The sequence below is a fragment of the Lissotriton vulgaris genome, chromosome 5 (assembly GCF_964263255.1).
Source record: "Lissotriton vulgaris chromosome 5, aLisVul1.2, whole genome shotgun sequence".
Classification (NCBI taxonomy): domain Eukaryota; kingdom Metazoa; phylum Chordata; class Amphibia; order Caudata; family Salamandridae; genus Lissotriton; species Lissotriton vulgaris.
The window spans coordinates 681,080,377-681,102,922 of NC_141693.1; positions in this window are offsets into that span (position 1 = coordinate 681,080,377).

The window sequence follows — 22,546 nt, forward strand, 5'->3', positions numbered from 1 at the left end:
CACCACGAGTGCAAAGATCCCATCACAAGTAGAGAGATCCCAGAACAAGTGCAGAGATCCCATCACAAGTGCAGAGATCCCATCACGAGTGCAGAGATCCCACCATGAGTGCAGAGATCCCATCCCAAGTAGAGAGATCCCACTATGAGTGCAGAGATCCCACCATGAGTGCAGAGATCCCATCATGAGTGCAGAGATCCCATCATAAGTGCAGAGATCCCAACATAAGTGCAGGGATCCCATCACAAGTGCAGAGCTCCCACCACGAGTGCAGAGATCCCATCACAAGTAGAGAGATACCAGAAACTGTGCAGAGATCCCATCACAAGTGTAGAGATCCCACCATGAGTGCAGAGATCCCATCCCAAGTAGAGAGATCCCACTATGAGTGCAGAGATCCCATCATAAGTGCAGGGATCCCACCATAAGTGCAGGGATCCCATCACAAGTGCAGAGAGCCCACCATGAGTGCAGAGATTCCATCACAAGTAGAGAGATCCCAGAATAAGTGCAGAGAACCCATCACAAGTGCAGCGATCCCACCATGAGTGCAGAGATCACATCCCACGTAGAGAGATCCCACTATGAGTGCAGAGATCCCACCATGAGTGCAGAGATCCCACCATAAGTGCAGAGATCCCATCATAAGTGCAGAGATACCACAACAAGTACAGAGATCCCATCACAAGTAGGGAGATCCCAGAATAAGTGCAGAGATCCCATCACAAGTGCAGAGATCCCATCCCTAGTAGAGAGATCCCACTATGAGTGCAGAGATCCCACCATGAGTGCAGAGATCCCACCATGAGTGCAGAGATCCCATCCCAAGTAGAGAGATCCCACTATGAGTGCAGAGATCCACCATGAGTGCAGAGATCCCACTATGAGTGCAGAGATCCACCATGAGTGCAGAGATCCCATCATAAGTGCAGAGATCCCATCATAAGTGCAGGGATCCCATCACAAGTGCAGAGATCCCATCACGAGTGCAGAGATCCCATCACAAGTAAAGAGATCCCAGAATAAGTGCAGAGATCCCATCACAAGTGCAGAGATCCCACCATAAGTGCAGAGATCCCATCATAAGTGCAGAGATACCATAAGTACAGAGATCCCATCACAAGTAGGGAGATCCCAGAATAAGTGCAGAGATCCCATCACAAGTGCAGATATCCCACCATGAGTGCAGAGATCCCATCCCAAGTAGAGAGATCCCACTATGAGTGCAGAGATCCGACTATGAGTGCAGAGATCCCACCATGAGTGCAGAGATCCCACCATGAGTGCAGAGATCCCATCATAAGTGCAGAGATCCCATCATAAGTGCAGGGATCCCATCATAAGTGCAGGGATCCCATCACAAGTGCAGAGATCCCACCACGAGGGCAGAGATCCCATCACAAGTAGAGAGATCCCAGAATAAGTGCAGAGATCCCATCACAAGTGCAGAGATCCCACCATAAGTGCAGAGATCCCATCATAAGTGCAGAGATACCACAAAAAGTACAGAGATCTCATCACAAGTAGGGAGATCCCAGAATAAGTGCAGAGATCCCATCACAAGTGCAGATATCCCACCATGAGTGCAGAGATCCCATCCCAAGTAGAGAGATCCCACTATGAGTACAGAGATCCCACCATGAGTGCAGAGATCCCACCATGAGTGCAGAGATCCCATCATAAGTACAGAGATCCCACCATAAGAGCAGGGATCCCAACCTAAGTTCCAGAGATCCAACAAGTACAGAGATCCCATCACAAGTAGGGAGATCCCAGAATAATTGTGAAGATCCCATCACAAGTGCAGAGATCCCACCATGAATGCAGACCTCCCATTCCAAGTAGAGAGATCCCACTATGAGTGCAGAGATCCCACCATGAGTGCAGAGATCCCATCATAAGTGCAGAGATCCCACCATAAGTGCAGGGATCCCACCATAAGTGCAGAGATCCCACAAGTACAGAGATCCCATCATAAGTACGGCGATCCCAGAATAAGTGCAGAGATCCCATCACAAGAGCAGAGATCCCACCATGAGTGCAGAGGTCCCATCCCAAGTAGAGAGATCCCACTATGAGTGCAAAGATCCTACCATGAGTGCAGAGATACCATCATAAGTGCAGAGATCCTACCATAAGTGCAGAGATCCCACCATAAGTGCAGAGATCCCACCACGAGTGCAGAGATCCCACCACGAGTGCAGAGATCCCATCACAAGTAGAGAGATCCCAGAATAAGTGCAGAGATAACATCACAAGTACAGAGATCCCACCATGAGTGCAAAGATCCCATACCAAGTAGAGAGATCCAACTATGAGTGCGGAGATCCCACCATGAGTGCAGAGATCCCACCATGAGTGCAGAGATCCCACCATGAGTGCAGAGATCCCATCATAAGTGCAGAGATCCCACCATAAGTGCAGAGATCCCATCATAAGTGCAGAGATCCCACCATAAGTGCAGAGATCCCAACACAAGTGCAGAGATCCCAACACAAGTGCAGAGATCCCACCATGAGTGTAGAGATCCCATCACAAGTAGAGAGATCCCAAAATAAGTGCAGAGATTGCATCACAAGAGCAGAGATCCCACCATGAGTGCAGGGATCCCATCACAAGTGCAGGGATCCCATCACAAGTGCAGAGATCCCACCATAAGTGCAGAGATCCCACCATAAGTACAGAGATCCCACCACGAGTGCAGAGATCCCACCACGAGTGCAGAGATCCCACCACGAGTGCAGAGATCCCATCACAAGTAGAGAGATCCCAGAATAAGTGCAGAGATAACATCACAAGTACAGAGATCCCACCATGAGTGCAAAGATCCCATACCAAGTAGAGAGATCCAACTATGAGTGCAGAGATCCCACCATGAGTGCAGAGATCCCACCATGAGTGCAGAGATCCCATCATAAGTGCAGAGATCCCACCATAAGTGCAGAGATCCCATCATAAGTGCAGAGATCCCACCATAAGTGCAGAGATCCCAACACAAGTGCAGAGATCCCAACACAAGTGCAGAGATCCCACCATGAGTGCAGAGATCCCACCATGAGTGTAGAGATCCCACCATGAGTGTAGAGATCCCATTACAAGTAGAGAGATCCCAAAATAAGTGCAGAGATTGCATCACAAGAGCAGAGATCCCACCATGAGTGCAGAGATCCCATCCCAAGTAGAGAGATCCCACTATGAGTGCAGAGATCCCATCATAAGTGCAGAGATCCCATCATAAGTGCATAGATCCCATCACAAGTGCAGAGATCCCACCACGAGTGCAGAGATCCCATCACAAGTGCAGAGATCCCACCACGAGTGCAGAGATCCCATCACAAGTAGAGAGATCCCAGAATAAGTGCAGAGATCCCATCACAAATGCAGAGATCCCACCATGAGTGCAGAGATCCCATCCCAAGTAGAGAGATCCCACTATGAGTGCAGAGATCCCACCATGAGTGCAGAGATCCCACCATGAGTACAGAGATCCCATCATAAGTGCAGAGATCCCACCATAAGTGCAAGGATCCCATCATAAGTGCAGAGATCCCATCATAAGTGCAGAGATCCCACAACAAGTAGAGATCCCATCACAAGTAGGGAGATCCCAGAATAAGTGCAAAATCCCATCACAAGTGCAGAGATCCCATCACAAGTGCAGAGATCCCATCACAAGTGCAGAGATCCCATCCCAAGTAGAGAGATCCCACTATGAATGCAGAGATCCCACCATGAGTGCAGAGATCCCACCATGAGTGCAGAGATCCCATCCCAAGTAGAGAGATCCCACCATGAGTGCAGATATCCCAACATGAGTTCAGAGATCCAATCATAAGTGCAGAGATCCCTTCATAAGTGCAGGGATCCCATCACAAGTGCAGATATCCCACCACGAGTGCAGAGATCCCATCACAAGTAGAGAGATCCCAGAATAAGTGCAGAGATCCCATCACAAGTGCAGAGATCCCACCATGAGTGCAGAGATCCCATCATAAGTAGAGAGATCCCACTATGAGTGCAGAGATCCCACCATGAGTGCAGAGATCCCATCATAAGTGCAGAGATTCCACCATAAGTGCAGGGATCCCAACCTAAGTGCAGGGATCCCAACCTAAGTGCAGGGATCCCAACCTAAGTGCAGAGATCTGACAACAAGTACAGAGATCCCATCACAAGTAGGGAGATCCCAGAATAAGTGCAGAGATCCCATCACAAGTGCAGAGATCCCACCATGAATGCAGACATCCCATCCCAAGTAGAGAGATCCCACTATGAGTGCAGAGATCCCACCATGAGTGCAGAGATCCCATCATAAGTGCAGAGATCCCACCATAAGTGCAGGGATCCCACAACAAGTACAGAGATCCCATCATAAGTACGGCGATCCCAAAATAAGTGCAGAGATGCCATCACAAGAGCAGAGATCCCACCATGAGTGCAGAGATCCCATCCCAAGTAGAGAGATCCGACTATGAGTGCAGAGATCCTACCATGAGTGCAGAGATCCCATCATAAGTGCAGAGATCCCACCATAAGTACAGAGATCCCACTATGAGTGCAAAGATCCCATCATAAGTGCAGAGATCCCACCATAAGTGCAGAGATCCCATCACAAGTGCAGAGATCCCACCATGAGTGCAGAGATCCCATCACAAGTAGAGAGATCCCAAAATAAGTGCAGAGATCACATCACAAGAGCAGAGATCCCACCATGAGTGCAGAGATCCCATCCCAAGTAGAGAGATCCCACTATGAGTGCAGAGATCCCATCACATGTGCAGAGATCCCATCACAAGTGCAGAGATCCCATCACAAGTGCAGAGATCCCATCACAAATACAGAGATCCCATCACAAGTGCAGAGATCTCACAAGTGCAGAGATCCCATCACAAGTGCAGAGATCCCACCATCAGTGCAGAGATCCCATCATAAGTGCAGAGATCCCACCATCAGTGCAGGGATCCCATAACAAGTAGGGAGATCCCAGAATAAGTGCAGAGATCCCATCACAAGTGCAGAGATCCCACCCCAAGTAGAGAGATCCCACTATGAGTGCAGAGATCCCACCATGAGTGCAGAGATCCCATCATAAGTGCAGAGATCCCACCATCAGTGCAGGGATCCCATCATAAGTGCAGAGATCCCACAGCAAGTACAGAGATCCCATAACAAGTAGGGAGATCCCAGAATAAGTGCAGAGATCCCATCACAAGTGCAGAGATCCCACTCCAAGTAGAGAGATCCCACTATGAGTGCAGAGATCCCACCATAAGTGCAGAGATCCCATCCCAAGTAGAGAGACCCCACTATGAGTGCAGAGATCCCACCTTGAGTGCAGAGATACCATCATAAGTGCAGAGATCCCACCATAAGTGCAGGGATCCCACCACAAGTGCAGAGATCCCACCACAAGTGCAGAGATCCCACCATGAGTGCAGAGATCCCATCACAAGTAGAGAGATCCCAGAATAAGTGCAGAGATCCCATCACAAGTGCAGAGATCCCATCACGAGTGCAGAGATCCCACCATGAGTGCAGAGATCCCATCCCAAGTAGAGAGATCCCACTATGAGTGCAGAGATCCCACCATGAGTGCAGAGATCCCACCATGAGTGCAGAGATCCCATCATAAGTGCAGAGTTCCCAACATAAGTGCAGGGATTCCATCACAAGTGCAGAGCTCCCACCACGAGTGCAGAGATCCCATCACAAGTAGAGAGATACCAGAAACTGTGCAGAGATCCAATCACAAGTGTAGAGATCCCACCATGAGTGCAGAGATCCCATCCCAAGTAGAGAGATCCCACTATGAGTGCAGAGATCCCTCCATGAGTGCAGAGATCCCATCATAAGTGCAGACATCCCATCATAAGTGCAGGGATCCCACCATAAGTGCAGGGATCCCATCACAAGTGCAGAGATCCCACCATGAGTGCAGAGATTCCATCACAAGTAGAGAGATCCTAGAATAAGTGCAGAGAACCCATCACAAGTGCAGCGATCCCACCATGAGTGCAGAGATCACATCCCAAGTAGAGAGATCCCACTATGAGTGCAGAGATCCCACCATGAGTGCAGAGATCCCACCATAAGTGCAGAGATCCCATCATAAGTGCAGAGATACCACAACAAGTACAGAGATCCCATCACAAGTAGGGAGATCCCAGAATAAGTGCAGAGATCCCATCACAAGTGCAGAGATCCCACCATGAGTGCAGAGATCCCATCCCAAGTAGAGAGATCCCACTATGAGTGCAGAGATCCCACCATGAGTGCAGAGATCCCATCCCAAGTAGAGAGATCCCACTATGAGTGCAGAGATCCACCATGAGTGTAGAGATCCCATCATAAGTGCAGAGATCCCATCACAAGTGCAGGGATCCCATCACAAGTGCAGAAATCCCACCACGAGTGCAGAGATCCCATCACAAGTAGAGAGATCCCACCACGAGTGCAGAGATCCCATCACAAGTAGAGATATCCCAGAATAAGTGCAGAGATCCCATCACAAGTGCAGAGATCCCACCATAAGTGCAGAGATCCCATCATAAGTGCAGAGATACCACAAGTACAGAGATCCCATCACAAGTAGGGAGATCCCAGAATAAGTGCAGAGATCCCATCACAAGTCCAGAAATCCCACCATGAGTGCAGAGATCCTATCCCAAGTAGAGAGATCCCACTATGAGTGCAGAGATCCCACCATGAGTGCAGAGATCCCACCATGAGTGCAGAGATCCCATCATAAGTGCAGGGATCCCATCACAAGTGCAGAGATCCCACCACGAGTGCAGAGATCCCATCACAAGTAGAGAGATCCCAGAATAAGTGCAGAGATCCCAGAATAAGTGCAGATATCCCATCACAAGTGCAGAGATCCCACCATGAGTGCAGACATTCCATCCCAAGTAGAGAGATCCCACTATGAGTGCAGAGATCCCACCATGAGTGCAGAGATCCCATCATAAGTGCAGAGATCCCACCATAAGTGCAGGGATCCCAACCTAAGTGCAGAGATCTGACAACAAGTACAGAGATCCCATCACAAGTAGGGAGATCCCAGAATAAGTGCAGAGATCCCATCACAAGTGCAGAGATCCCACCATGAGTGCAGACATCCCATCCCAAGTAGAGAGATCCCACCATGAGTGCAGAGATCCCATCACAAGTAGAGAGATCCCACCACGAGTGCAGAGATCCCATCACAAGTAGAGAGATCCCAGAATAAGTGCAGAGATCCCATCACAAGTGCAGAGATCCCACCATAAGTGCAGAGATCCCATCATAAGTGCAGAGATACCACAACAAGTACAGAGATCCCATCACAAGTAGGGAGATCCCAGAATAAGTGCAGAGATCCCATCACAAGTGCAGATATCCCACCATGAGTGCAGAGATCCCATCCCAAGTAGAGAGATCCCACTATGAGTGCAGAGATCCCACCATGAGTGCAGAGATCCCACCATGAGTGCAGAGATCCCATCATAAGTGCAGGGATCCCATCACAAGTGCAGAGATCCCACCACGAGTGCAGAGATCCCATCACAAGTAGAGAAATCCCAGAATAGGTGCAGAGATCCCAGAATAAGTGCAGATATCCCATCACAAGTGCAGAGATCCCACCATGAGTGCAGAGATCCCATCATAAGTGCAGAGATCCCACCATAAGTGCAGAGATCCCATCATAAGTGCAGAGATCCCACCATAAGTGCAGAGATCCCAAAACAAGTGCAGAGATCCCAACACAAGTGCAGAGATCCCACCATGAGTGCAGAGATCCCACCATGAGTGTAGAGATCCCATCCCAAGTAGAGAGATCCCACTATGAGTGCAGAGATCCCATCATAAGTGCAGAGATCCCATCATAAGTGCATAGATCCCATCACAAGTGCAGAGATCCCACCACGAGTGCAGAGATCCCACCACGAGTGCAGAGATCCCATTACAAGTAGAGAGATCCCACTATGAGTGCAGAGATCCCATCATAAGTGCAGAGATCCCATCATAAGTGCAGAGATCCCATCACAAGTAGAGAGATCCCAAAGTAAGTGCAGAGATCGCATCACAAGAGCAGAGATCCCACCATGAGTGCAGAGATCCCATCCCAAGTAGAGAGATCCCACTATGAGTGCAGAGATCCCATCACAAGTGCAGAGATCCCATCACAAGTGCAGAGATCCCATCACAAGTGCAGAGATCCCATCACAAGTGCAGAGATCCCACCATAAGTGCAGAGATCCCATCACAAGTGCAGAGATCCCACCATGAGTGCAGAGATCCCATCACAAGTAGAGAGATCCCAAAATAAGTGCAGCGATCGCATCACAAGAGCAGAGATCCCACCATGAGTGCAGAGATCCCATCCCAAGTAGAGAGATCCCACTATGAGTGCAGAGATCCCATCACAAGTGCAGAGATCCCATCACAAGTGCAGAGATCCCATCACAAGTGCAGAGATCCCACCATCAGTGCAGAGATCCCATCATAAGTGCAGAGATCCCACCATCAGTGCAGGGATCCCATAACAAGTAGGGAGATCCCAGAATAAGTGCAGAGATCCCATCACAAGTGCAGAGATCCCACCCCAAGTAGAGAGATCCCACTATGAGTGCAGAGATCCCACCATGAGTGCAAAGATCCCATCATAAGTGCAGAGATCCCACCATCAGTGCAGGGATCCCATCATAAGTGCAGAGATCCCACAGCAAGTACAGAGATCCCATAACAAGTAGGGAGATCCCAGAATAAGTGCAGAGATCCCATCACAAGTGCAGAGATCCCACTCCAAGTAGAGAGATCCCACTATGAGTGCAGAGATCCCACCATAAGTGCAGAGATCCCATCCCAAGTAGAGAGACCCCACTATGAGTGCAGAGATCCCACCTTGAGTGCAGAGATACCATCATAAGTGCAGAGATCCCACCATAAGTGCAGGGATCCCACCACAAGTGCAGAGATCCCACCACAAGTGCAGAGATCCCACCATGAGTGCAGAGATCCCATCACAAGTAGAGAGATCCCAGAATAAGTGCAGAGATCCCATCACAAGTGCAGAGATCCCATCACGAGTGCAGAGATCCCACCATGAGTGCAGAGATCCCACCATGAGTGCAGAGATCCCATCCCAAGTAGAGAGATCCCACTATGAGTGCAGAGATCCCACCATGAGTGCAGAGATCCCACCATGAGTGCAGAGATCCCATCATAAGTGCAGAGTTCCCAACATAAGTGCAGGGATTCCATCACAAGTGCAGAGCTCCCACCACGAGTGCAGAGATCCCATCACAAGTAGAGAGATACCAGAAACTGTGCAGAGATCCAATCACAAGTGTAGAGATCCCACCATGAGTGCAGAGATCCCATCCCAAGTAGAGAGATCCCACTATGAGTGCAGAGATCCCACCATGAGTGCAGAGATCCCATCATAAGTGCAGAGATCCCATCATAAGTGCAGGGATCCCACCATAAGTGCAGGGATCCCATCACAAGTGCAGAGATCCCACCATGAGTGCAGAGATTCCATCACAAGTAGAGAGATCCCAGAATAAGTGCAGAGAACCCATCACAAGTGCAGCGATCCCATCATGAGTGCAGAGATCACATCCCAAGTAGAGAGATCCCACTATGAGTGCAGAGATCCCACCATGAGTGCAGAGATCCCACCATAAGTGCAGAGATCCCATCATAAGTGCAGAGATACCACAACAAGTACAGAGATCCCATCACAAGTAGGGAGATCCCAGAATAAGTGCAGAGATCCCATCACAAGTGCAGAGATCCCACCATGAGTGCAGAGATCCCATCCCAAGTAGAGAGATCCCACTATGAGTGCAGAGATCCCACCATGAGTGCAGAGATCCCATCCCAAGTAGAGAGATCCCACTATGAGTGCAGAGATCCACCATGAGTGTAGAGATCCCATCATAAGTGCAGAGATCCCATCACAAGTGCAGGGATCCCATCACAAGTGCAGAGATCCCACCACGAGTGCAGAGATCCCATCACAAGTAGAGAGATCCCACCACGAGTGCAGAGATCCCATCACAAGTAGAGATATCCCAGAATAAGTGCAGAGATCCCATCACAAGTGCAGAGATCCCACCATAAGTGCAGAGATCCCATCATAAGTGCAGAGATACCACAACAAGTACAGAGATCCCATCACAAGTAGGGAGATCCCAGAATAAGTGCAGAGATCCCATCACAAGTGCAGATATCCCACCATGAGTGCAGAGATCCCATCCCAAGTAGAGAGATCCCACTATGAGTGCAGAGATCCCACCATGAGTGCAGAGATCCCACCATGAGTGCAGAGATCCCATCATAAGTGCAGGGATCCCATCACAAGTGCAGAGATCCCACCACGAGTGCAGAGATCCCATCACAAGTAGAGAGATCCCAGAATAAGTGCAGATATCCCATCACAAGTGCAGAGATCCCACCATGAGTGCAGACATTCCATCCCAAGTAGAGAGATCCCACTATGAGTGCAGAGATCCCACCATGAGTGCAGAGATCCCATCATAAGTGCAGAGATCCCACCATAAGTGCAGGGATCCCAACCTAAGTGCAGAGATCTGACAACAAGTACAGAGATCCCATCACAAGTAGGGAGATCCCAGAATAAGTGCAGAGATCCCATCACAAGTGCAGAGATCCCACCATGAGTGCAGACATCCCATCCCAAGTAGAGAGATCCCACTATGAGTGCAGAGATCCCACCATAAGTGCAGAGATCCCACCATAAGTGCAGGGATCCCACCATAAGTGCAGAGGTCCCACAACAAGTACAGAGATCCCACTATGAGTGCAGAGATCCCACCATGAGTGCAGAGATCCTACCATGAGTGCAGAGATCCCATCATAAGTGCAGAGATCCTACCATAAGTGCAGGTATCCCATCACAAGTACAGAGATCCCACCACGAGTGCAGAGATCCCATCACAAGTAGAGAGATCACAGAATAAGTGCAGAGATAACATCACAAGTGCAGAGATCCCACCATGTGTGCAGAGATCCCATCACAAGTGCAGAGATCCCATCACAAGTGCAGAGATCCCACCATGAGTGCAGAGATCCCACCATGAGTGCAGAGATCCCATCATAAGTGCATAGATCCCACCAGAAGTGCAGAGATCCCACCATGAGTGCAGAGATCCTATCACAAGTAGAGAGATCCCAAAATAAGTGCAGAGATCGCATCACAACAGCAGAGATCCCACCATGAGTGCAAAGATCCCATCCCAAGTATAGAGATCCCACTATGAGTGCAGATATCCCACCATGAGTGCAGAGATCCCATCACAAGTGCAGAGATCCCACCACGAGTGCAGGGATCCCATCACAAGTGCAGAGATCCCACCACGAGTGCAAAGATCCCATCACAAGTAGAGAGATCCCAGAATAAGTGCAGAGATCCCATCACAAGTGCTGAGATCCCACCATGAGTGCAGAGATCCCATCATAAGTAGAGAGATCCCACTATGAGTGCAGAGATCCCACCATGAGTGCAGAGATCCCATCATAAGTGCAGAGATTCCACCATAAGTGCAGGGATCCCAACCTAAGTGCAGAGATCCCATCACAAGTGCAGAGATCCCATCACAAGTGCAGAGATCCCATCACAAGTAGAGAGATCCCAGAATAAGTGCACAGATCCCATCACAAGTGCAGAGATCCCATCACAAGTGCAGAGATCCCATCACGAGTGCAGAGATCCCACCATGAGTGCAGAGATCCCATCCCAAGTAGAGAGATCCCACTATGAGTGCAGAGATCCCACCATGAGTGCAGAGATCCCATCATGAGTGCAGAGATCCCATCATAAGTGCAGAGATCCCAACATAAGTGCAGGGATCCCATCACAAGTGCAGAGCTCCCACCACGAGTGCAGAGATCCCATCACAAGTAGAGAGATACCAGAAACTGTGCAGAGATCCCATCACAAGTGTAGAGATCCCACCATGAGTGCAGAGATCCCATCCCAAGTAGAGAGATCCCACTATGAGTGCAGAGATCCCATCATAAGTGCAGGGATCCCACCATAAGTGCAGGGATCCCATCACAAGTGCAGAGAGCCCACCATGAGTGCAGAAATTCCATCACAAGTAGAGAGATCCCAGAATAAGTGCAGAGAACCCATCACAAGTGCAGCGATCCCACCATGAGTGCAGAGATCACATCCCAAGTAGAGAGATCCCACTATGAGTGCAGAGATCCCACCATGAGTGCAGAGATCCCACCATAAGTGCAGAGATCCCATCATAAGTGCAGAGATACCACAACAAGTACAGAGATCCCATCACAAGTAGGGAGATCCCAGAATAAGTGCAGAGATCCCATCACAAGTGCAGAGATCCCATCCCAAGTAGAGAGATCCCACTATGAGTGCAGAGATCCCACCATGAGTGCAGAGATCCCACCATGAGTGCAGAGATCCCATCCCAAGTAGAGAGATCCCACTATGAGTGCAGAGATCCACCATGAGTGCAGAGATCCCACTATGAGTGCAGAGATCCACCATGAGTGCAGAGATCCCATCATAAGTGCAGAGATCCCATCATAAGTGCAGGGATCCCATCACAAGTGCAGAGATCCCATCATGAGTGCAGAGATCCCATCACGAGTGCAGAGATCCCATCACAAGTAAAGAGATCCCAGAATAAGTGCAGAGATCCCATCACAAGTGCAGAGATCCCACCATAAGTGCAGAGATCCCATCATAAGTGCAGAGATACCATAAGTACAGAGATCCCATCACAAGTAGGGAGATCCCAGAATAAGTGCAGAGATCCCATCACAAGTGCAGAGATCCCACCATAAGTGCAGAGATCCCATCATAAGTGCAGAGATACCATAAGTACAGAGATCCCATCCCAAGTAGAGAGATCCCACTATGAGTGCAGAGATCCGACTATGAGTGCAGAGATCCCACCATGAGTGCAGAGATCCCACCATGAGTGCAGAGATCCCATCATAAGTGCAGAGATCCCATCATAAGTGCAGGGATCCCATCACAAGCGCAGAGATCCCACCACGAGGGCAGAGATCCCATCACAAGTAGAGAGATCCCAGAATAAGTGCAGAGATCCCATCACAAGTGCAGAGATCCCACCATAAGTGCAGAGATCCCATCATAAGTGCAGAGATACCACAACAAGTACAGAGATCTCATCACAAGTAGGGAGATCCCAGAATAAGTGCAGAGATCCCATCACAAGTGCAGATATCCCACCATGAGTGCAGAGATCCCATCCCAAGTAGAGAGATCCCACTATGAGTACAGAGATCCCACCATGAGTGCAGAGATCCCACCATGAGTACAGAGATCCCATCATAAGTGCAGAGATCCCACCATAAGAGCAGGGATCCCAACCTAAGTTCCAGAGATCCAACAAGTACAGAGATCCCATCACAAGTAGGGAGATCCCAGAATAATTGCGAAGATCCCATCACAAGTGCAGAGATCCCACCATGAATGCAGACATCCCATCCCAAGTAGAGAGATCCCACTATAAGTGCAGAGATCCCATCATAAGTGCAGAGATCCCACCATAAGTGCAGGGATCCCACCATAAGTGCAGAGATCCCACAACAAGTACAGAGATCCCATCATAAGTACAGCGATCCCAGAATAAGTGCAGAGATCCCATCACAAGAGCAGAGATCCCACCATGAGTGCAGAGGTCCCATCCCAAGTAGAGAGATCCCACTATGAGTGCAAAGATCCTACCATGAGTGCAGAGATACCATCATAAGTGCAGAGATCCTACCATAAGTGCAGAGATCCCACCATAAGTACAGAGATCCCACCACAAGTGCAGAGATCCCACCACGAGTGCAGAGATCCCACCACGAGTGCAGAGATCCCATCACAAGTAGAGAGATCCCAGAATAAGTGCAGAGATAACATCACAAGTATAGAGATCCCACCATGAGTGCAAAGATCCCATACCAAGTAGAGAGATCCAACTATGAGTGCGGAGATCCCACCATGAGTGCAGAGATCCCACCATGAGTGCAGAGATCCCATCATAAGTGCAGAGATCCCATCATAAGTGCAGAGATCCCACCATAAGTGCAGAGATCCCATCATAAGTGCAGAGATCCCACCATAAGTGCAGAGATCCCAACACAAGTGTAGAGATCCCAACACAAGTGCAGAGATCCCACCATGAGTGTAGAGATCCCATCACAAGTAGAGAGATCCCAAAATAAGTGCAGAGATTGCATCACAAGAGCAGAGATCCCACCATGAGTGCAGGGATCCCATTACAAGTGCAGGGATCCCATCACAAGTGCAGAGATCCCACCATAAGTACAGAGATCCCACCACGAGTGCAGAGATCCCACCACGAGTGCAGAGATCCCATCACAAGTAGAGAGATCCCAGAATAAGTGCAGAGATAACATCACAAGTACAGAGATCCCACCATGAGTGCAAAGATCCCATACCAAGTAGAGAGATCCAACTATGAGTGCAGAGATCCCACCATGAGTGCAGAGATCCCACCATGAGTGCAGAGATCCCATCATAAGTGCAGAGATCCCACCATAAGTGCAGAGATCCCATCATAAGTGCAGAGATCCCACCATAAGTGCAGAGATCCCAACACAAGTGCAGAGATCCCAACACAAGTGCAGAGATCCCACCATGAGTGCAGAGATCCCACCATGAGTGTAGAGATCCCACCATGAGTGTAGAGATCCCATCACAAGTAGAGAGATCCCAAAATAAGTGCAGAGATTGCATCACAAGAGCAGAGATCCCACCATGAGTGCAGAGATCCCATCATAAGTGTAGAGATCCCATCATAAGTGCATAGATCCCATCACAAGTGCAGAGATCCCACCACGAGTGCAGAGATCCCATCACAAGTGCAGAGATCCCACCACGAGTGCAGAGATCCCATCACAAGTAGAGAGATCCCAGAATAAGTGCAGAGATCCCATCACAAGTGCAGAGATCCCACCATGAGTGCAGAGATCCCATCCCAAGTAGAGAGATCCCACTATGAGTGCAGAGATCCCACCATGAGTGCAGAGATCCCACCATGAGTACAGAGATCCCATCATAAGTGCAGAGATCCCACCATAAGTGCAAGGATCCCATCATAAGTGCCGAGATCCCATATCAAGTACAGAGATCCCATCACAAGTAGGGAGATCCCACTATGAGTGCAGAGATCCCATCACAAGTAGAGAGATCCCTCCATGAATGCAGAGATCCCACCACAAGTGCAGAGATCCCATCACAAGTATGAGTGCAGAGATCCCATCATAAGTGCAGAGATCCCATCATAAGTGCAGAGATTCCACAAGTAGAGATCCCATCACAAGTAGGGAGATCCCAGAATAAGTGCAAAATCCCATCACAAGTGCAGAGATCCCATCACAAGTGCAGAGATCCCATCCCAAGTAGAGAGATCCCACTATGAATGCAGAGATCCCACCATGAGTGCAGAGATCCCACCATGAGTGCAGAGATCCCATCCCAAGTAGAGAGATCCCACCATGAGTGCAGAGATCCCAACATGAGTTCAGAGATCCAGTCATAAGTGCAGAGATCCCATCATAAGTGCAGGGATCCCATCACAAGTGCAGATATCTCACCACGAGTGCAGAGATCCCATCACAAGTAGAGAGATCCCAGAATAAGTGCAGAGATCCCATCACAAGTGCAGAGATCCCACCATGAGTGCAGAGATCCCATCATAAGTAGAGAGATCCCACTATGAGTGCAGAGATCCCACCATGAGTGCAGAGATCCCATCATAAGTGCAGAGATTCCACCATAAGTGCAGGGATCCCAACCTAAGTGCAGGGATCCCAACCTAAGTGCAGAGATCTGACAACAAGTACAGAGATCCCATCACAAGTAGGGAGATCCCAGAATAAGTGCAAAGATCCCATCACAAGTGCAGAGATCCCACCATGAATGCAGACATCCCATCCCAAGTAGAGAGATCCCACTATGAGTGCAGAGATCCCACCATGAGTGCAGAGATCCCATCATAAGTGCAGAGATCCCACCATAAGTGCAGGGATCCCACAACAAGTACAGAGATCCCATCATAAGTACGGCGATCCCAGAATAAGTGCAGAGATCCCATCACAAGAGCAGAGATCCCACCATGAGTGCAGAGATCCCATCCCAAGTAGAGAGATCCCACTATGAGTGCAGAGATCCTACCATGAGTGCAGAGATCCCATCATAAGTGCAGAGATCCCACCATAAGTACAGAGATCCCACCATGAGTGCAAAGATCCCATCATAAGTGCAGAGATCCCACCATAAGTGCAGAGATCCCATCACAAGTGCAGAGATCCCACCATGAGTGCAGAGATCCCATCACAAGTAGAGAGATCCCAAAATAAGTGCAGAGATCGCATCACAAGAGCAGAGATTCCACCATGAGTGCAGAGATCCCATCCCAAGTAGAGAGATCCCACTATGAGTGCAGAGATCCCACCATGAGTGCAGAGATCCCATCATAAGTGAAGAGATCCCACCATAAGTGCAGAGATCCCATCACAAGTACAGAGATCCCATCACAAGTACAGAGATCCCACTACGAGTGCAGAGATCCCATCACAAGTAGAGAGATCCCAGAATAAGTGCGGAGATCCCATCACAAGTGCAGAGATCCCACCATGAGTGCAGAGATCCCATCCCAAGTAGAGAGATCCCACTATGAGTGCAGAGATCCCACCATGAGTGCAGAGATCCCATCATGAGTGCAGAGATCCCATCATAAGTGCAGAGATCCCACCATAAGTGCAGGGATCCCATCATAAGTGCAGAGATCCCATAACAAGTACAGAGATCCCATCACAAGTAGGGAGATTCCACTATGAGTGCAGAGATCCCATCACAAGTAGAGAGATCCCAGAATAAGTGCAGAGATCCCAGAATAAGTGCAGAGATCCCATCACAAGTGCAGAGATCTCACCATGAGTGCAGAGATCCCATCCCAAGTAGAGAGATCCCACTATGAGTGCAGAGATCCCATCATGAGTGCAGAGATCCCATCATAAGTGCAGAGATCCCATCATAAGTGCAGAGATCCCACCATAAGTGCAGAGATCCCACCATAAGTGCAGAGATCCCATCACAAGTGCAGAGATCCTATCACAAGTAGAGAGATCCCAGAATAAGTGCAGAGATCCCATCACAAGGGCAGAGATCCCACCATGAGTGCAGAGATCCCATCCCAAGGGCAGAGATCCCACTATGAGTGCAGATATCCCACCATGAGTGCAGAGATCCCATCCCAAGTAGAGAGATCCCACTATGAGTGCAGAGATCCCACCATGAGTGAAGAGATCCCATCATAAGTGCAGGGATCCCATCACAAGTGCAGACATCCCATCACAAGTGCAGAGATCCCACCATAAGTGCAGACATCCCATCACAAGTGCAGAGATCCCACCATAAGTGCAGAGATCCCATCAGAAGTAGAGAGATCCCAGAATAAGTGCAGGGATCCCATTACAAGTGCAGAGATCCCACCATGAGTGCAGAGATCCCATCCCAATTAGAGAGATCCCATTAGGAGTGCAGCTATCCCACCATGAGTGCAGAGATCCCACCCTAAGTGCGGAGATCCCACCATAAGTGCAGGTATCACATCATAAGTGCAGAGATCCCACCAGAAGTGCAGAGATCCCACCATGAGTGCAGAGATCCCATCACAAGTAGAGAGATCCCAAAATAAGTGCAGAGATCGCATCACAACAGCAGAGATCCCACCATGAGTGCAGAGATCCCATCCCAAGTAGAGAGATCCCACTATGAGTGCAGATATCCCACCATGAGTGCAGAGATCCCATCATAAGTGCAGAGATCCCACCATAAGTGCAGAGATCCCATCACAAGTGCAGAGATCCCATCACAAGTGCAGAGATCCCACCACGAGTGCAGAGATCCCACCACGAGTGCAGAGATCCCATCACAAGTAGAGAGATCCCAGAATAAGTGCAGAGATCCCATCACAAGTGCGGAGATCCCATCACAAGTGCAGAGATCCCACCATGAGTGCAGAGATCCCATCCCAAGTAGAGAGATCCCACTATGAGTGCAGAGATCCCACCATGAGTGCAGAGATCCCATCATGAGTGCAGAGATCCCATCATAAGTGCAGAGATCCCACCATGAGTGCAGGGATCCCATCATAAGTGCAGAGATCCCATAACAAGTACAGAGATCCCATCACAAGTAGGGAGATCCCACTATGAGTGCAGAGATCCCATCACAAGTAGAGAGATCCCAGAATAAGTGCAGAGATCCCAGAATAAGTGCAGAGATCCCATCACAAGTGCAGAGATCCCACCATGAGTGCAGAGATCCAATCCCAAGTAGAGAGATCCCACTATGAGTGCAGAGATCCCATCATGAGTGCAGAGATCCCGTCATGAGTGCAGAGATCCCATCATAAGTGCAGAGATCCCATCATAAGTGCAGAGATCCCATCATAAGTGCAGAGATCCCACCATAAGTGCAGAGATCCCATCACAAGTGCAGAGATCCTATCACAAGTAGAGAGATCCCAGAATAAGTGCAGAGATCCCATCACAAGGGCAGAGATCCCACCATGAGTGCAGAGATCCCATCCCAAGTAGAGAGATCCCACTATGAGTGCAGATATCCCACCATGAGTGCAGAGATCCCATCCCAAGTAGAGAGATCCCACTATGAGTGCAGAGATCCCACCATGAGTGAAGAGATCCCATCATAAGTGCAGAGACCCCATCACAAGTGCAGAGATCCCACCACGAGTGCAGAGATCCCATCACAAGTATAGAAATCCCAGTATGAGTGCAGAGATCCCCCCATAAGTCCATAGATCTCATCACAAGTGCAGAGATCGCACCACAAGTGCAGAGATCCCATCACAAGAAGAGAGATCCCATTATGAGTACAGAGATCCCACCACAAGTGCAGAGATACTATCACGAGTGCAGAGATACTATCACAAGTGCAGAGATCCCATCACAAATGCAGAGATCCCACCATGAGTGCAGAGATCCCATCACAAGTAGAAAGATCCCTAAATGAGTAGAAAGATCCCACCACAAGTGCAGAGATCCCATTATGAGTGCAGAGACACCCACCACAAGTGCAGAGATCCCATCACAGATGCAGAGATCCCATCATAAGTGCAGAGATCCCACCATAAGTGCAGAGATCCCATCACAAGTGCAGAGATCCCACCATGAGTGCAGAGATCCCATCCTAAGTAGAGCGATCTGACTATGAGTGCAGAGAACCCATCATAAGTGCAGAGATCCCACCATAAGTGCAGGGATCCCATCATAAGTGCAGAGATCCCACCATAAGTGCAAGGATCCCATCATAAGTGCAGAGATCCCATATCAAGTACAGAGATCCCATCACAAGTAGGGAGATCCCACTATGAGTGCAGAGATCCCATCACAAGTAGAGAGATCCCTCCATGAATGCAGAGATCCCACCACAAGTGCAGAGATCCCATCACAAGTATGAGTGCAGAGATCCCATCATAAGTGCAGAGATCCCATCATAAGTGCAGAGATCCCACAACAAGTAGAGATCCCATCACAAGTAGGGAGATCCCAGAATAAGTGCAAAATCCCATCACAAGTGCAGAGATCCCATCACAAGTGCAGAGATCCCATCCCAAGTAGAGAGATCCCACTATGAATGCAGAGATCCCACCATGAGTGCAGAGATCCCACCATGAGTGCAGAGATCCTATCCCAAGTAGAGAGATCCCACCATGAGTGCAGAGATCCCAACATGAGTTCAGAGATCCAATCATAAGTGCAGAGATCCCATCATAAGTGCAGGGATCCCATCACAAGTGCAGATATCCCATCATAAGTGCAGGGATCCCATCACAAGTGCAGATATCCCACCACGAGTGCAGAGATCCCATCACAAGTAGAGAGATCCCAGAATAAGTGCAGAGATCCCATCACAAGTGCAGAGATCCCACCATGAGTGCAGAGATCCCACCATGAGTGCAGAGATCCCATCATAAGTAGAGAGATCCCACTATGAGTGCAGAGATCCCACCATGAGTGCAGAGATCCCATCATAAGTGCAGAGATTCCACCATAAGTGCAGGGATCCCAACCTAAGTGCAGGGATCCCAACCTAAGTGCAGAGATCTGACAACAAGTACAGAGATCCCATCACAAGTAGGGAGATCCCAGAATAAGTGCAGAGATCCCATCACAAGTGCAGAGATCCCACCATGAATGCAGACATCCCATCCCAAGTAGAGAGATCCCACTATGAGTGCAGAGATCCCACCATGAGTGCAGAGATCCCATCATAAGTGCAGAGATCCCACCATAAGTGCAGGGATCCCACAACAAGTACAGAGATCCCATCATAAGTACGGCGATCCCAGAATAAGTGCAGAGATCCCATCACAAGAGCAGAGATCCCACCATGAGTGCAGAGATCCCATCCCAAGTAGAGAGATCCCACTATGAGTGCAGAGATCCTACCATGATTGCAGAGATCCCATCATAAGTGCAGAGATCCCACCATAAGTACAGAGATCCCACCATGAGTGCAAAGATCCCATCATAAGTGCAGAGATCCCACCATAAGTGCAGAGATCCCATCACAAGTGCAGAGATCCCACCATGAGTGCAGAGATCCCATCACAAGTAGAGAGATCCCAAAATAAGTGCAGAGATCGCATCACAAGAGCAGAGATCCCACCATGAGTGCAGAGATCCCATCCTAAGTAGAGAGATCCCACTATGAGTGCAGAGATCCCACCATGAGTGCAGAGATCCCATCATAAGTGAAGAGATCCCACCATAAGTGCAGAGATCCCATCACAAGTGCAGAGATCCCATCACAAGTGCAGAGATCCCACTACGAGTGCAGAGATCCCATCACAAGTAGAGAGATCCCAGAATAAGTGCGGAGATCCCATCACAAGTGCAGAGATCCCACCATGAGTGCAGAGATCCCATCCCAAGTAGAGAGATCCCACTATGAGTGCAGAGATCCCACCATGAGTGCAGAGATCCCATCATGAGTGCAGAGATCCCATCATAAGTGCAGAGATCCCACCATAAGTGCAGGGATCCCATCATAAGTGCAGAGATCCCATAACAAGTACAGAGATCCCATCACAAGTAGGGAGATCCCACTATGAGTGCAGAGATCCCATCACAAGTAGAGAGATCCCAGAATAAGTGCAGAGATCCCAGAATAAGTGCAGAGATCCCATCACAAGTGCAGAGATCCCACCACGAGTGCAGAGATCCGATCCCAAGTAGAGAGATCCCACTATGAGTGCAGAGATCCCACTATGAGTGCAGAGATCCCATCATAAGTGCAGAGATCCCATCATAAGTGCAGAGATCCCACCATAAGTGCAGAGATGCCATCACAAGTGCAGAGATCCTATCACAAGTAGAGAGATCCCAGAATAAGTGCAGAGATCCCATCACAAGGGCAGAGATCCCACCATGAGTGCAGAGATCCCATCCCAAGTAGAGAGATCCCACTATGAGTGCAGATATCCCACCATGAGTGCAGAGATCCCATCCCAAGTAGAGAGATCCCACTATGAGTGCAGAGATCCCACCATGAGTGAAGAGATCCCATCATAAGTGAAGGGATCCCATCACAAGTGCAGACATCCCATCACAAGTGCAGAGATCCCACCATAAGTGCAGACATCCCATCACAAGTGCAGAGATCCCACCATAAGTGCAGAGATCCCATCAGAAGTAGAGAGATCCCAGAATAAGTGCAGGGATCCCATTACAAGTGCAGAGATCCCACCATGAGTGCAGAGATCCCATCCCAATTAGAGAGATCCCATTAGGAGTGCAGCTATCCCACCATGAGTGCAGAGATCCCACCCTAAGTGCGGAGATCCCACCATAAGTGCAGGTATCACATCATAAGTGCAGAGATCCCACCAGAAGTGCAGAGATCCCACCATGAGTGCAGAGATCCCATCACAAGTAGAGAGATCCCAAAATAAGTGCAGAGATCGCATCACAACAGCAGAGATCCCACCATGAGTGCAGAGATCCCATCCCAAGTAGAGAGATCCCACTATGAGTGCAGATATCCCACCATGAGTGCAGAGATCCCATCATAAGTGCAGAGATCCCATCACAAGTGCAGAGATCCCACCACGAGTGCAGAGATCCCACCACGAGTGCAGAGATCCCATCACAAGTAGAGAGATCCCAGAATAAGTGCAGAGATCCCATCACAAGTGCGGAGATCCCATCACAAGGGCAGAGATCCCACGATGAGTGCAGAGATCCCATCCCAAGTAGAGAGATCCCACTATGAGTGCAGAGATCCCACCATGAGTGCAGAGATCCCATCATGAGTGCAGAGATCCCATCATAAGTGCAGAGATCCCACCATAAGTGCAGGGATCCCATCATAAGTGCAGAGATCCCATAACAAGTACGGAGATCCCATCACAAGTAGGGAGATCCCACTATGAGTGCAGAGATCCCATCACAAGTAGAGAGATCCCAGAATAAGTGCAGAGATCCCAGAATAAGTGCA